Source organism: Triturus cristatus, chromosome 1_1 (assembly GCF_964204655.1).
Source record: "Triturus cristatus chromosome 1_1, aTriCri1.1, whole genome shotgun sequence".
Taxonomy (NCBI): Eukaryota; Metazoa; Chordata; class Amphibia; order Caudata; family Salamandridae; genus Triturus; species Triturus cristatus.
Window position 1 is genome coordinate 1,173,667,674 of NC_140579.1, and position 17,884 is coordinate 1,173,685,557.

Here is a 17,884-nt window from a genome sequence, read left to right on the forward strand (position 1 = left end):
ACTGCTGGACAGCTGTTATCCTGAATTATTGAGAGACTGAATTGCGGCCTGACTTTGCTGAATAAAATTCTTCTTTACTGACTGACTTAGAGGACGACTTTAGCCAGAATAGGTAAATATGATGCTCTGAAATGCTGATGATGATTTCTAATGTTTCTTGCAATACTTCTTAGATAAAGAACATTTGATTAATTGACAAATGTGTTGTGTCGATTATTTTAAGAAGAGAATTTAATGGGCTTTAAAGACTAGATAAATGACTGTGAAACTAAACCTGCAAACAACTAAATGATCCATCTCCTTATGAGAGGGATATCTTAGGTCTGAGGTCAATGTGTTTAGTGTAAAGTAAAGGTATTCCTTTCATGTCAGCGTTTGGAAGCATATTTCCCTCAGAAAACAAATCAACGGAGTGTAAGTATTGGTGTTATGGGCCCCACCAATGAATGTATATGAGTGAATTTGATGCTGAGGTAGTTGGTCTGTGCCGAAGGGGGAATTTGATGTTCCGCGCTGCAACACTTGAAACATGTCCTAATTTTTCTTTATACAGCACTAACCATAATTTCTATGACAAAATGAACCCCATCATTTTGTTCCTTTTTAAATTAAATGTTTAAGTGTTACCAGCTTATTCCAATCAAGATGGCTTCAGGTGTGCCATACTTGTGTCATAAGTAAGGCTGTTAGCGGTCTAGTTGTTCTTTAGAACACTCTGGGAAGCTGCAGTAGAACACAAAGGCATCAACTGACAGGCTGCTCCTGTTGAAATATAACAGGAAGATATTTGAGATCACACTTGAAACATGTCCTAATGTTTCTTTCTACATCACTAACCATAATTTCTATGACAAAATAACCCCCCTCATTTTGTTCCTTTTTAAATTGAATGTTTTAAGTGTTACCAGTTTATTCCAATCAAGATGGCTTCAGGTGTGCCATATTTTTGTCATAAGTAAGGCTGTTAGCGCTCTAGTTGTTCTTTAGAACACTCTGGGAAGCTGCAGTAGAACACAAAGGAATCAAATGACAGCATCTGCCCTTGTTGGATGTACATGATTTACTGAGAATGACAGACTTCATTCTCACATGACTGAGAAAGATAATGCGAATTTACAGAAAATATGCTCTCATTTTAGCTCTAGTTTTCTCTCAAACATGATTCATGATATCCCAGCAGAAGGTTTTTCACAGGGTAAAATCACCTTAAAATCACCTTAGAACACACCACAATTCCTGAATTCTAATGTAACTAAAGTCTGTTATCACCCTTTATAGTTCTCCTTTTGGTAACCCTCAAAATCTTCGATTCACTACAATGAATTTCAATGGGGTACTATCATGTATATTGGTCCCAAGATGGCTGCCAGCAATTCCAGGATGAAGTGCTGACAGCCAATCAGATCTCACGATGAGATGTGTTGTTAGGCTCCGCCCAGATATTGAAAATTTTTCTTTTTCTAATTTCTCATGAACTACTGAACGGATTTACACCATTTAACAAAAAAGGGATCTTTCTGAACCAAGGGCTACCTTTTCACCAAATTTGGTGTAATTCCTTTCAGCAGTTTGGGCTGTAGCCGTGTCTAAAGGTTCCTGTGGGATTTAACATGGAGAAAACACGTTTTGGGACCCCTGTCTTTTCTCGGCCTCTGCTTGCCGAATCACCCCGAAACTTTTAAGATAGGAGCTGACCGGAGCGCCCCAGGAGTTTTGAAAATTTCGCGAAGATTCGTCAACCGATGCCAAGGTTATTATGAAAAGAATGTTACGATTTTCCTATGGATAATAGGTCCTAACTATAACTACCTACTGGCGACCGCCAGTAGGTGATATTTATATTTATATTCACTGAAAAAACCATAGGTTTCAGGGGCGTTATAGTTAGCTGGACTTTTCACTCATACAAAACCATAGAAATTCCCCCGTTATAGTTAGTTCAGCTAACTAGAACTCCAGCGCCCGCATCAGTGATGTCATGAGTGATGTCACTGACCATGTCATGAGTGATGTAATATGTGACATCATCAGCAGTGCATTGCGGGCGCGCGAGTTATAGTTAGCTGAACTAACTATAACGGGGGAATTTCAATGGTTTTGTACGAGTGAAAAGTCCAGCTAACTATAACGCCCCTGAAACCTATGGTTTTTTCAGTGAATTTCTAAGGTTTTTTAAATGCTAATTCCTAACTATAACATTGCCTGAAACCTATGGTTTTTTCACTGAATTTCAAAGGTTTTTTAAATGCTAATTTCTAACTATGCCTACAGAGATAGGGCATGTGAAGAAAGAAGAAAAAACGCACAGAAAGAAAAAAAAGAAATGCAGAAAGAAGCAACAGAAGTCCTCAAAGACGAAGAAAAGTGAAGGAAGAAGGATAACGTGCAGAAAGAACAAACAGAAGAGCGGAAAGAAGCCTTGTTGCAAAATCATCCTGTGCCCTCAACTTTTTCAGACGGATACTGGTGGTAACTGAGTCTGACTAACCAGTCCTAGAGCCAGTGCTATGTTAAAAGACACTCAGAATACAGTGAAAGCACCTACATACACTAGGAAATACTATGCGTTGGGGTCCCTCTGTGATTAGCATGACCTCCTCTGTAAGCCCCTAGTATATAATAGGGCAGGGGATTAAAACTACCTCTTAAAACGCGCCACAGGGCGTGTTTGCACGTCACCTCAGGCCCCGTCCCCTCCCTTCCCCACTATGTAAACACGCCCTGTGGCCGATTTAAGTTGGGAGATTAAGTCCCCTTGAATCCTGAGGGTCCCTAGGGTCCAACTAGACCACTAGGTACCTCCAGTAAGCGCCACAGAGCTGCGTAGCAGAGAGATGTAAAAAGGGGCACGGCCTAGACCACCTCTCTGCAACGCAGCGCAGTGGCGCTTACTGGAAGCACCTGGAGGGCTAGTTGGCCCCCAGGGTCCCTCAGGATTGAAGGGGAATTATTTCCCCAACTTAAAACGCGCCACAGGGCTTGTTTGCACATGTTAACTCAGGCTCCGTCCCCTCCCTTCACCACTGTGTAAACACACCCTGTGGCTGTTTTTAGTTGGGAGATTAAGTCCATTTGAATCCTGAGGGTCCCTAGGGTCCAACTAGCCCACTAGGTACCTCCAGTAAGCGCCACAGAGCTGCATTGCAGAGAGGGGTAAAAAGTGGCACTGCCTGGACCACCTCTCTGCAACGCAGCTCAGTGGCGCTTACTGGAGGCTGAAACATTGGGTCCCCTACGTTTTTGGTTGTTTTGAAAAAATATTTGGAGCGCAAATGTAGTAAGGCATTTAGTTTATATGGGTAATTTTGCCTTTTACATTGAATATATATAATCTAACATACTAATTTCAATCGGGAACTAAAATAATGGGGCGAAGAATTACAAATCCTGTTTAGTATACAGGAAGTGACAGGAAGTGACGTGGTAGATACGCGTCCACTGAAGGGTCCGCCCAGGAACTGGGACTCTCCTGCTAGTAAGCGGATTTAAGGCGCATTCACCGATTGTTCAATGCGCAAGCCGGGGAATAGAGACTGTACTTAGGTGTACTACGTGGCTGGACATGCGAATTAGTAAGTGGTGAGACACTATTCTGACACTAACGCTGGGTAAGTGTTCCAATGAGATTCTGATATGAACAGAGCTCTACTTGTCTTCCATGCGCAGCGTGTACCCATATGCCCTAACGATCTCTTCCCGAGAGTCACGCGGGTTTCCCCAAGTTGGGTAAGGAGATTTGAATATGTATGGGTGCAGATAGTGGTTTTCAAACAACGGGGCATGTAGAACGTATATGTAAAGATAACATCTGATGGCATCAACGTGTAGTTTTTAGTAATGCAAAACGATTATACGTTCACTTTTGTGTGAGATAAGATCATCACCGATACAGTGGTTTTAACTATGAGGACGTTGATGGTGGTTTAACAGGTGATTTTCTTGGTTATATTCTCTGTTCACGACGTGATATTGTGCACTACACCCGAGTTGGGGAAATGTGAATGAATTTAATTCACTATGGTTCTAAAAGGTCAATTTAACAATACGATTGATCATGCATGACTTTGCGATGTGCACAAAGGCATGGATTGAAGCAGCACCATAAGACTATTGTTAAAATTTTATGTTTAGTCTTTTTCTGCTCTCTTTCTTTTCTTTTTTCTTTCATTTTCTCCAAATAGGTGGAATTTTTTATGCTACAGAAGACAGGAGGATAAGTATTCTCCGAATTATGCATGTCTTTTGAAAAAGGAAGATTTGTGTGATTAACATCAACATTTTGGTGTGTCTGGAAGGGAACAGCTACCTGTACCTTCAAATGTTTGAACTATAGGTCAACATTAAAAAAAAACAGGGAGGGAAAACTCTATTTTTGAGCCCTGACGAAAGCCCCTAACAATTTTTTGGCAACTTTAAGAGGGCTGAAACATGTTGGCAAACTCCTTAGAGTCTTAGGACCATCAATTCCGAAGAGACTCGTTTTTCATTTTTTAATATCCATTGCATCCCCGCGAATAAAGGGATACCTGGGGAAACAATAGGATTTTTAATCTTTAAACCCCCCTGGCCTCTATCTTCTAAGAGCTCCCTGAAAGATGGTTGAGCCCACCCAGACCTTTAGGAGTCTGGGTGAACTCGATGATGAAGCATGACACCAATAGGGTGTGTGAGGGTTAATTAACAAAAGGAATTTTTTCCTTTCCGCGACAGCGGAGTCTATCAAAAAATAGGAGAGTTAGAGACTTATAGAGCAATTCTGGGTTTGTGATTAAAGTTTTCTAGGGAGGAAGTATCCATACGTCAACCTTTCTCACCTCTTATGGTACCAGTGAATTCTTCACTGGATACCTAGTGGTTATAGCTTACTGGAAGCACCTGGTGGGCTAGTTAGCCCCCAGGGGCCCTCAGGATCGAAGGGGAATTATTTCCCCAACTTAAAACGCGCCATAGGGCGTGTTTGCACACGTCACCTCAGGCCCCGTCCCCTCCCTTCCCCACTGTGTAAACACGCCCTGTGGCCGTTTTTTAAGTTGGGAGATTAAGTCCCTTTGAATCCTGAGGGTCCCTAGGGGCACAATAGCCCACTAGGTACGTCCAGTAAGCGCCATTGCAGAGATGTGTAAAAAGGGGAACGGACTGCACCACCTCTCTGCAACGCAGAGCAGTGGCGCTTACTGGAAGCACCTTGTGTACTAGTTGGCCCCCAGGGTCCCTCAGGATTGAAAGGGAATTATTTCCCCAACTTAAAACGCGCCACAGGGCGTGCTTGCACACGTCACCTCAGGCCCCGTCCCCTCCCTTCACCACTGTGTAAACGCGCCCTGTGGCCGTTCTGAGTTGAGAGATTAAGTCCCTTTGAATCCTGAGGGTCCCTAGGGGCAAAATAGCCCACTAGGTACCTCCAGTAAGCGCCACAGAGCTGCGTTGCATAGAGGTGTAAAAAGGGACGTGGCCTCAGAACACCTGACTGCAACGCAGCTCCCTGGCGCATACTGGAGATACCTGTTGGGCTAGTTGGCCCTCAGGGACCCTCAGTATTGAAGGGGAATAAATCCCCCAACTTACAACTGGCCAGGGGGCGCGTTTGCAGAGTGCTGCAAGGAGGGGGCGTGGCCTCCGGCGCGATGCCGATCTTTTATTTATTTTATTTTTTTAAGAAGGAGGGCTGTGTGCCCCCCCATCTTTTTCTAATTTATTGGCCCTGGGGACCCCAACCCCCAGGGCCTGCACCCTAATTTTTTTTGTTGAAAAAAATTAATTTGGCCCTCCCAAGGCCTTAATCGGCCCCGGGGACCCCAACCTCCGGGTCATGACCTTTTTTTTTTTTAATTCTTTAGGAGGGGGCCTGCGTTGCCCCCCTCCTCAGGCCACTTATGGCCCCGGGGACCGCATCCCCGGGGCCGGCCTTTGTTTTTTATTATTTTAAAAAAATATATATTTATAGAAACACCTAGGACATGCTGGACAAACCATATGTACCTATCATCATGACGATTTGCGTGATATTCATTAAAAGGTGACTATGCATACAATGAATCCACGTGGAATGTATTTACACCGCTAGTGAAGCTCTGACGTGTCTGAAGCCCTACCGTGCCTAATCCCGGCGCCCCCGCCGGAGGGTTCTCTCCAAGTAGACACCCTTGTCGTTTATTTATACAAACAGGGGTAGCTATTGACGGGCACATTTAATACACACGCACACCAAGCCATTCAAAGGGGATTCGACAAAAATTCGACCAAACTATGCATGAAACCCCGCTCACGGTTAATAAAACACACATCCACCGCCGGATGCGTAATACTTTTTATTTTACTCTCTGGAAAGGAGACAAAACCTCACTTGAGAGTCACAGCTTGCTCCTGGCTGAGCCCAATGCTGTGTTACACCCACCAGTGCCTGCCGAGTGCCACACACCTTTGTGTTGTGTTCCACCAGCTAGTGCGTATGCTATGACACTCTCTAGCCCATGTGCACTGTAACACCACCCCGTGAATATGTCATGCCACACTTGCCTTCGCACGGGTTATATTGCCCCATCTAACGTGCCTTCCTCGATGCCTATGTTATAACGCACAGCGCTATGCCATATATATTACAATCTGGGATCCATATCTTTGTCACAGTGCATATGAAACGTTACACTCCCCAGCACATATTTTACATTACAACTTTAGAGACTAGTTAGGTTACACAACACTGCCCTGTGCATATTACACTCCAAGGCGCATATTGCATAGCACGCGCTAGTGCCTGTGCTATCTCGCGCTCTCCAATGAATCTGTCATTGCGCACAATGTATTGCATATTATATTTCACACCCCGGTTCATCTTATATCACACTTTTTGGTGCATAGTTTACACCATATACTATATCTAGTTTTCATTTTCAATCGTGCTCTCAGGACTATGTTCTATATAACACTGCGTCCACCTACCCTTTTCACGGGCATTACATTTTGCGATGGGGGTGGAGGTTCAGGGGGTGTTTCTGCCAAGTGAGCCCGGAGTCACAGTCACAAACGTCCTCATCTTCCTGAATGAAAGTGAGATTATGCTGCATACTTGTTCATATTTTAAGTAGTTCGCACAGACACACATTTTAAAAACAATAAAGTTCCTACTACCCACCTTCTCTGAACAGTTAGCTTGCTGCCCCATCCAACTCCTCTCTATCCTCTGTTGTGTGAATCCATGGACAAGCCTCCTCCCTCTTGCCATGCATGGTCTGATGTGCTGCCACTGCCCTCCATTTAGCATGATGTACCAGTCCACTCCTCCTGCCCTCCATTGCCCAATTCTATGGCCCATCATTGACCTCCTGCTTAGCCTCTGTGCTTAGCTTGCTGCCCCTATTCTCCTTCCCCCTGCCCTCCGATGTCTTTGTGCATGACCCTGCTCCATCCTTTTTGCCCACCATGTTCCATGGACCTGCCACTTCTATCTACTCTGAGTGTTCGGTTGAGCTGCCACTCCCCTCCCAACTGCCTAGCATTGTCAGATGACTGTAATCTGTCCCTGCCACCTCCACCCTGCCTGTCAACATGCCATGCCCCTATCCCCTTCCTCCTGTCCTCCATGGTCCATTTTACTGCCACACCCTTCTGCCCTCCCTGGTCTGTTGTGCTGCAACTGCTCCTCCTGCCTGCCCCGCGCGGTCTGTTGTGAGGCCCCTTCCCCTGAACTCTCTTGTCTGTGCCCAGGTCCTGACCCTCCCTTCTATCCTCCATGGTCCTTTCTGCATGCCCCTGCACCCTCCTTCTTGTCCATCATAGCCATTGTGCTGCCACTAACCCTCCCGCTTGCCATGCATGGTCTTCTGTGCTGCCATGGCCCCTCTCACGTTCCCTGTGTGGTCAGCTAGCTGCCCCTGACCCCCTCCCACCTTCCCTCCATGGTCTGTGTGTATGCCATCATAGTCTCATTGGTGCTCTCCATGGTGTGTCTTGTTTCTAGTGCCCATCCTGCCTGACCTCCATGGTCATCTTGCTGCTCCTGCCCTGCCCCCTTGCCCCCAACCCTCTGTTTCCATGTGCAGACCCCTATTCCCTCCCTCCTGGCTTGTCTGTTCCATTGTAATGCCCCTGATCCGTCCCTCCTGCCTTTTATGGTCTGTTATGCTGCAGCTTTCTCTCCTGTCTGTCCATTATGGTCAGCTAGCTACCATTGCCTCTTTCCCCTCTGTTCTCTTTTGTCCATGTGCATGGTCCTGTCCCCTCCTGTTAGAATCCGGGGTCTCTGGTTGGCGCAGGTATGCACTTGCGACAAGCAGGGACCCTTTCCTCTAAGTCAGGGCGTAGGATTTCCTCTTTAAAAATAACCCCTGCTCACCCTCTAGGTAACGTGGCGCGAGCAGTCAGGCTAGATTTCCAGAGGGCATTAGGTTAAGCGTTCAAGATATCTCACACAATAATCACCACCCCACCACACAAAGACACAAGGCTGTATTTATATCAAAATAAAGTTCTTTATATATAAGATTTCTTTATGCAGGCTTGTTAAAATACAGTTCTTCACTTAAATAAGGTTCCAGTTACTTTCCATGCTTTTAGGCAGTCCGCAGTTCTTAAAATGGCAGTGTTCTACTTTAAAAATGCTTCTTTGGGTGTCTGTGCGCTTCGTAGCGCCTTCGGTACGCTTCTTACAAGGTTTTTAACGTGTCTTGCCGTTTCTCACGCTTCTCGCGTGAGCACGCGTACGCTAGACGTGAACCGTACGGACCGTACCCTCGTAGGTACGTGTCGTACACGTTCGGTACGCCTCTTTCCAAACCTCACGCTTCTCGCGTGAGCACCGTCTATCTTTTCTATGCAGTACGGACCGTACCAAGGCTCACCCTTCTCGCGTGAGTCGCGTAGCGCGACACTAGCACCGTACAAAGCCCGGGAAGCTTCGTACCGGTGCGCTTGCAATGCACAGTACCTTTTCTTGCAGGACAAAGTTCTTGGCGGCTCCAGAAGTCCGTCGAGGGGTGTCCCACGTCGCGTTGCTGTCCCTTGAGGTCAGTGGATGGCGATGCTTCATGGGGCACTTCCAGGCTTCCAGACTTGCACCAGAGGTCAGAAGCAGGAGGGGCAGCTCGGGGGCAATTTCTTCAGCGCGTCGCTCTGCCGGCTTCACTCGGAGGACGCACAGTGATTCGAAGGTCCTTACAGGGCTTCCACGGCCAGGGGGGTTGCAGAGGCTCGGCGCTCGGAGCCTAGTCAGTCTCTTCTTTGCGGTGCGAGCTACAGCTCGGGGGGCAGTTGCTTCCGGTGCTTGGACCAGGTGGTCAGGTCTTTGCGGTGCTTGCAGTAGCCCCGGTGGCAGATGTCGCGGTGCTCAGATGAGGGGCACACCGGCCCTCTGGGGTCAGCGTTACAGGATCACCTCCAGCAGCTTCTCTTCTTCTTGGGGAAAGGTAGCGCCCACTGTTCCTGGGGCGCAGTTCAGGGGGCAAGTTCACCAGCAAGCCCTTGGAGATTGTTTAAAGCACAAGTTGATCAAAAGTCTTTTCTTCTCAAGTCTTTTCCTCCTCTCCTTCCTGCAGCAAGGCACCCACCACAGGCCAGTCTCACAGGTCAGAGACAGTAGTCCTCCATGCAGCTTTCCCAGGTCCTTCTCTTCGGGCAGAGGTTCTTCTTGGCGCAAACAGGATCTGATTTCTTAGGAGCAGGGCTCCTTCTTTTATAGCACAATTCTTTTGTTCTTTGTCGCCAGGGGGCCTGGGCCTGGCTCAGTCCAGTTTTGGAGCACTTTGTTGTGGTGACTCTGCTCTTTCCTTTCAGCAGCAGGGCAGAGACATCAGCCGCTCCACAGGGGGCGGAGCTGGCATTGTGGTGGCAGAGCACAGGTCTATTCAGAGTCAAAGATGTACTCCTCCCACCCATCCTGGTGTAATCTCTCTACCCACCACCTGGCAGCCAGCCTGTCTCCTGGAATTCCCCAGCCCTGCTCCTTTACTGTTACTAGGCAGAACACACACACACAGCAGAGGCGGACTGAAATGGCCAGGTCAGTAAATACTAACTTTCTAAAAGTAGTATTTACAAACACAGGATATTAAAATAAACTTTACTAAAATAAGTATTTTATCATTCTGAGTTCAGGCATACTAAACTTGACTTTCTACCATGCTCTCTGAGTCCACTGGTATTACAGCGTGTAGTAATTCCAGCAGCCCATTCTGGCCTATGGAGAGCAGTTAGCCTTCAATAGTGAAAAACGAAAATGGCTGTAATTCACTATTAGGACATGCCACACACATCAGGGCATGTCCTACCTTATACCTACAATGCACCCTGCCCTTGGGCCTACCAGAGGGGTGACTAACATGTAGTTAAGTGAAGGTTTGGGGACTGGCAAGTAGGTGCACTTGTGCAATCAGCGCGACAGTACCAGACCGCGCGCAGGTTCTGCAGTGGTAGACCCTAGACACATTTTACTAGGCCGCTTCTGTGGGTGGCATAACCAGTGCTGAAAGCCCACCAGCAGCATTTGTATTTACAAGCCCTGGCACTCCTGGTGAACTTTACTAGGGGCTGATAGTAAACCAAATAAGCCAAACATGGAATCCAATGAACATCAACATTTTACCATAGGGAGAGCATATGCACCTTAGCACTGGTCAGCAGTGGTAAGGTGCCCAGAGTCATAAAACAGCCAACACCAGGTCAGAAAAAATACAGGAGGAAGGCAAAAAGTTTAGGGATGACCCTGCAAAAAGGGCCAAGTCCAACACCTCCCTATTGCTTTTGTATGGATTGTTGTGCTGCATTCCCGTCCCGCATGCCCTGTGTGGTGTATTGTGCTGCTGCAAACCCTGATGCCTGCCCTGTAGGGTCAGTTTGGTGCACCTCTCCATGTCCCTCCTGTCCTCTGTTATCCGAGTCCATGTCCCTACCCCAGTTCCTCCTGCCTACCATGATCCAATGTATCATACTTGCAAACATTTTGAACTTGGTAAGAGGGAGATTTTGAAAAAAACTGGGGTACTGATTTTCCCCTTTGAGTTACATTGAAAAAGAGAAGATTGTAGACAGGATACAGATCAAATGAAGCCCATTTGAGCTTAAAAACATTGGACGTTTCCTGGCTGAAACGGGTCTGTTGGCATGTATGGTTGTACTACCACTGCCTCTTCCTTCTGCCCACAATGGTCTATTATATTGCCACAGCCTCTCTTGCCAGTCCTGTATTGTTGGTTTGTGGCCCCTGCCCCCCTTTCCACTGCCCTCCATAGTCTTTTGTGCTGCCACTGCCCTTCCTGCCTGCCCAGTGTGGTCAAATTGTTGCCTCTGCACTCTCCTTCCTGCCTTCAATTTTCAGAGTCCGTGCCCCTGGCCTCTGCCTCTCAACAGTATCCCAATGAACAACTAGATTCTATATTTATTACAAAAGTGTGGAACGCCTGACGTCATCTTGATGTAATCAAAACTGTAATACCTAGAGCATTTCCTTTAGAAATTATATATATGGAAGGTTCTTATTTGCAACAAAATCATGGTAAGTGCTCTAAAAAACTAAAATGCGGACATATTTTCTGAGTTTTCAAATAGTGACAAAGAACGTTTAAATTATTTGTAATCTTTATGTTTTTTAATCCAGTTGAACACTTGATTAAATGTTGCACCTAGGGGAGAGGATGTGGTGTTACTTCCAGAGCTGCAGACTTTGCAACTGGGGAACCAGGTTGGAGTTTCTGCTTCAGCTCAACATTCCGTGATTCTGGTCAAATCACTTAATCTCCCCATGTCTACAACCAAAATGAATTTGATCTTGTGTGATGTAACCAATGCTCATGTAAAGCACTCCAATACCTGACAAGTCTGCACTATATAAAATTGCAAATACACAAAAAATACGTGTTTTGCACACTTCTGTCATTGAGCTACATGTGGGCCACATCTGGGTGATATATGTGCTGGATTTGGGCTCTTTTGTCTCTGGTGGCCATCTTGGGAGATTTATTTGTTCTGAAGTTTCCTAATTTCCTCATTTACTGCAGTCTCCTCAGTAGGAAATGCTTTCGTTTTTTGCTTTGATTCCATCAAGAAGGTATTCAGATATGTCACACATTTGCCATAAATTCTGAATGTTAGCACTCTAGTTGCTCATTAGATCACTGTAGTAAAGCTACTGCTCACCGGGGAAGTCTGCTGCTGGTATTCAAAGTGCATGTTTCAGTCTGCATGTCAGAATATTTTTATTAAATAGAAGAGGATTTGAGAAGTCAAAATGTGCCCTAATTTTCCTTTCTGCAGCACTAATCATAATTTGTATGGCAAAATGAACCCCCTCATTTTGTTCCTTTGTAAATTAAATGTTTTAAGTGTTACCAGTTTATTCCAATCAAGATGGCTTCAAGTGTGCCATACTTTTGTCATAGGTAAGACTGTTAGCACTCTAGTTGTTCGTTAGAACACTCTGGGACATTCTGTCATTGGGCTATACTTGGGCTACATCTGGGTGATATTTGGGCTACATTTGGGCTCTTTTGTCTCTGGTGGCCATTTTGGGAGACTTATTTGTTATGAAGTTTCCTAATTTCCTCATTTACTACAGTCTCCTCAGTAGGAAATACTTTCAGTTTTTTACTTTGATTCCATCAAGAAGGCATTCAGATGTGTCACACATTTGGCATAAATTCAGAATGTTAGCACTCTAGTTGCTTATTAGATCACTGTAGTAAAGCTACTGTTCACCAGGGAAGTCTGCTGCTGGTATTGAAAGTGCATGTTTCAGTCTGCATGTCAGATTTATTTAATGAAATAGAAGAGGATTTGAGAAGTCACTCAAAATGTGCCCTAATTTTTCTTTCTGCAGCACTGATCATACTTTCTATGACAAAATGAACCCCCTCATATTGTTCCTTTTTAAATTAAATGTTTTAAGAGTTACCACTTTATTCCAATCAAGATGGCTTCAGGTGTGCCATACTTTTGTCATAAGTAAGACTGTTAGCGCTCTAGTTGTTCTTTAGAACACTCTGGGAAGCTGCAGTAGAACACAAAGGAATCAACTGACAGTCTCTGCCCTTGTTGGATGTACATGTTTTACTGAGAATGTCAGACTTCATTCTCACATGACTGAGAAAGATAATGTGAATTTACAGAAAATATGCTCTCAGTTTAGCTTAGAGATCACCTTCCAAACCTCTGTGGGAAAAGCATGAAAAAATAGTTTTCTCTCAAACATGATTCATGATATCACAGCAGAAGGCTTTTTCACATGGTAAAATCACCTTAGAACACACCACAATTCCTAAAATGAGTATGGTACCATCAACAAATGATTTATAATGTAACTATTCTTTTCTTGTATTATGGTTGGCCAAAGGCGCGGAGATACTCCTTCGGGAGTCGATTCCAGCGCGGTATAAACTCGCAAATAAATAAATAAATAAACTACAGTCTTAAAACCTTCTATAAACTGCAATGCTTTTTAATGAGGTGCTATCATGTATATTGGTCCCAAGATGGCTGTCAACACTTGCTGGATGAAGTACTGACAGCCAATCAGATCTCACATTGAGATGTGTGGTTAGGCTCCGCCCAGATATATCTATCTTTTTAACTCTAATTTTCTCAGGAACTACTGAACGGATTTACACCGTTTAAGCAAAAGGCACGAGTCTGAACTGAGGACTACCTCTTTGCCAAATTTGGTATAATTCCGTTCAGCAGTTGAGGCTGTAGCTGCGTCAACAGGTCCTATGGGAAAATGCATAGGGAAAACGCATTTTGGGACCCCCCTTTTTTCTCGGCCCCCGCTTGACGAATCACCGTGAAATCTTCAGGATACGAGCGGACCGGAGCTGGCCAAAAGTTTGGAAAATTTCGCGAAAATTCGTCAATCGGCGCCAACGTTATTCCAAATAGAATGTTGCGGATTTCCTATGGAAAATAGGTCCTGACAATAACTACCTACTGGCGACCGCCAGTAGGTAATTTATGCATATGTATATAATGCTTTCCCTTATTGGGGTTAGAATGTTGTATTGCATTTCTGTATTGGCATTACGAGGTATCTATTGTTTTCCTCTGATACCCACCATCCACTATACAGCTAAGAATTTTTTACAGCTAACTATTCTGATTCTAAGAATGTGAATCTATGAAAGATACCCCAATACTGGATAAGAAAATGAGTTACTTACCTGTAACTTCAGTTATCCAGTATTGGTATCTTTCATAGATTCACATGCGACCCACCCTCCTCCCCGGAGAGGCTTACCTTATTGCTATTAAATTCTTACTGTCACTTGTGCTGCGAAAATCTGAGGAATTACCTCTCTGTGGAGTGTTCTAAGAGGGTGCTGCAGCCTGTTTGGCTGTGTTCCAAATTTGGTTCTTCTTACAAAAGGACTAAGATAGGCTAATGTAGTGACTTTGCTGTCCATAGTAGCCTATTGTGTAATGTTTTTTATGACTATTACGTATATATTGTATTGTACCGCGAGACTCCCACTTTGTCGTTGAGGATGATTCTAAACATGCGAATCTATGAAAGATACCAATAATGGATAACTGAAGTTACAGGTAAGTAACCAGTTTTCTTAGCTGTTGCTTCACTACTTTGAAGCAGATCCAGTGTACAGTGATCTGTTGCTTGACAATTGGCCCACATGCCCGTTGTGAGTTGGATGGACTAAACAGCACTGTCCTTCATAGCAGTGCCAACCAGTTGCAGCACTTGATGGTGAAGTGCTGGCACAGCAACAATGGGAACATAGTTCCAGCTTGGAACCTTCCATTTTGGACTGAGTGTTTCCAATAATTCATGAAACCCTTTTTCTTCCATGAAGAAAGGTAGTCAAGCGTAATTATTTTTACCAGCTTCACATTGTATAAATGGACTTTCCCAAGGGTTCGTGGTGCCGAAACTGGATGGTTGGTTGTTGTGGAATACCTTAGGTAGAAGTGGCCTACTGGGAGCAGGTATGCTGCTTGGACGATTTGGGATGACACTATCCCTCTGTCTCTTGTGCCATTCTGTGTGTGCTGCTGGTGATGGGGTCACACTACATACAACAGTCACAGGGCTGCTTTACATTACTCTGATATCCTCCTCTTTGTCCTTGCCCCCACCTCCTTTCATGAGTGAAGCTTCTTCTCTCTCACCACCAGCAGCAATGTTTTTGAGGTGCTTTGCCCACACAATTGCTTGCTGTTTTTTCAGATGGGCCAGTTTTTTTCTAGCCATAATGTCCACCTGACTTACTCCTTTGTTTTCTTTCTTCAAATTGAGCATTCTGTGTTGAATTCCTCGTTTGGTCTAATTGTAAAGGAGTCCCATGCTGGAGACGAGAGCTTTATTAAGATACCAAAGTTTGATGAACCCTGTTGAAGCAGAGCTAGAGTTTTATGTTTAATGCTGATCTTTCTATAGGACAGGCTATGAATGGGGTGATGGTTGCTGCAGGATTTTGAAGCCTTGAAAAGATGTAAGCTGGCAGTGCTGGTGGAACTACATGACTGAGAGCAGGTTGAATAGAGGTGAGCTGTACTTCTTCTGTGCCACTCCCCACACTAACAATTACTGGATCATCTCCTTTCTCACTTTGCACACTTTCAAAATCCTTCCTTCATCCTCATGGCGGGTTTTGGTTGGGTTCTAATCAATATCCAGAACAACAGTATTTGGGCTGGAAGATGAGGGAGTTCTCTTTCCTTTCCCTGGTGGAGATTATGAACCTGATGTGTCCAGTAGTTGAGCAATCTCAACAACATCAACCTCTGCAGCAAGCTCAACTTCCTGCTCTGACTTCTGGAGGATCAGATGTTGCAGGCTGTGGTTCATGTTGTTGACTTTCTGTGAAATTCAGTTGGCTACTGGGACAATTCTATTTCAGACTCACTGCTCTCTGCTCTCCATGACTGCAGTCGCTGCAGGGCTGAGAGAAATGGGCTTCATTTGGTTGTAATGCCATTGATCTATTGATCCAGGAGTGATCCTCCTCCCGGCCTCTTCCTGCCCAGAGGAGGATACAGCAGGGACATCATGTTTACTGAAAAATGGGGAGGGCAACATACTTCATCTTCTCCTCACTGGTCACTTTTTTCTTGGCAGGAACCTCCTTCTTTAGAGCCATCTTAATTTCTGTACAATAACTTAGCACAAGCATTTAGCAGATGACTCCAGTGTTGCTATCAGCTAATTCGTAGACCTATCTTCATATAGGATGTGACATGACTTTCCGTGAAGCTGTAGGCAATAAAAATGAAACAGGAAGTCAGAGGAACTTGGGTAATCTAGCCAATGTAATGCAAGTCATCATAATCAATGTTTGCACTAGTGTACCCAGGCATAAACTGACAATTATTTGCTGGATATTACACACGGAAAGCTAACTTGGTGGTCCTCCAGGACCCTTGGGGACTACATTGGAGGTGGTGGTAGGCAATAATTGAATAAACAAATACAATTTATGCTGGTGTCCCTCTATGGCCCATGAAGACACTATGCAGGCAGAGGCAGACATTTAAACAATTATAATATAACTACTGGTGTCACTCCAGGGCCCATGAGGATCCTTTGGTAGGCAGGCAAAATCAGATAAATTAATTAAATAATTGGCAGTGTTCCTCCAGGGCTCATGCAGCCCCTATGTCAGGTGAAGGGCCAGGCAAAAATTGAATAAATTAATACATTTATTGCTGGTGCCTCTCCACGACCCATTTGGACCCTATGGCAGACTGTGGATAATCAGAAATCAAATAACTGAATACAAATAATGCTGGTGCCCCTATGGGGCCCTTTGGGAAATCTATCGGAGGCATGCAAAAATGAAATAAATGAATTAAATAATTGCTGGTGTCCCCCCCAGGCCAAAGGACACCCTATGGGAGGCAGGGGCAGGCAAACATTGAATACATTAATATAATTTTTGCTGGTGCCCCTCCAGGGCAACATCATTTTGAGTTGATTTCCCAACTGCTTGCGTTAAAAAAAATGCCTCTTTTATTCATATATGTAGTTTAACACTAAAAAATAACCGAAATTGTCTGCTTGAGTAAAGAGAAACGACCTGATATGTTTGTTGAAAACACACTTTTAAGGAGTTAAGTCAATGCCGCTAGTGCTCGTGCTGATCGCATTGTTGCCCTTGAACGAAGTGACCCAGTTAGGGCCACCCGGGTCACTCGTGACCACCTCTCAGCTTTCCCCACAAATGAAGTGTAGGTCAGACAGTAGAGAATACAAACTAAAGGTATTTATTAAAGATACACTAGAGTGGAGTCCGGTCTGACCAGCCTCCTTGGATTGCTGCAGATGGACTGACTTCAACAAGCATAGCGATACAAGAAATACAGTTCAGAATCAATAAAGACAATCCCTCACTGGAAATTTCCAGTTGGTAGCTGGTGAACAAAGGAGGTACAGAAGGATGAGTCTCGTTCCTGGGACCGGGTACATGCTATCTCAGCGCCAAGGTCACTCTGCCTGTACCCACCACTCTGAGGGTGGGAGCAGGCCTATCTACAGGGAAAGGTATGCACTAGCAGAGACAGTGTATTCATTAGCACAGTGAGGCTCAGCCTTGGAGAAAAGAAAAAAGTTTTGCAGCTGCTTTCAGCAAGGCAGAAACAGAGTGAGACAGAAGTTAATTTCGATCATGGCTCAAAATGGTAGCTGAATATAAAATGGCACCGCGAATGCTAACTTAAGTAATACAATGCATGGAGGGCTCCAGCTAAAACATTTCTATTCCAACAGACCCTCCTTTTAGCATTCACTAACCTTTTTCGTTACTATCTAAAGGCAAATAACCTCGCACAAAAAATAAATACTACCTCTACAAACCGATACATGTATTCTCAATATTCAAAAACACCTTCATCAATCATCATAAGATCATTGAGATCCTTCATCATCATGATCGTGGCATTAGTGTCATGTACT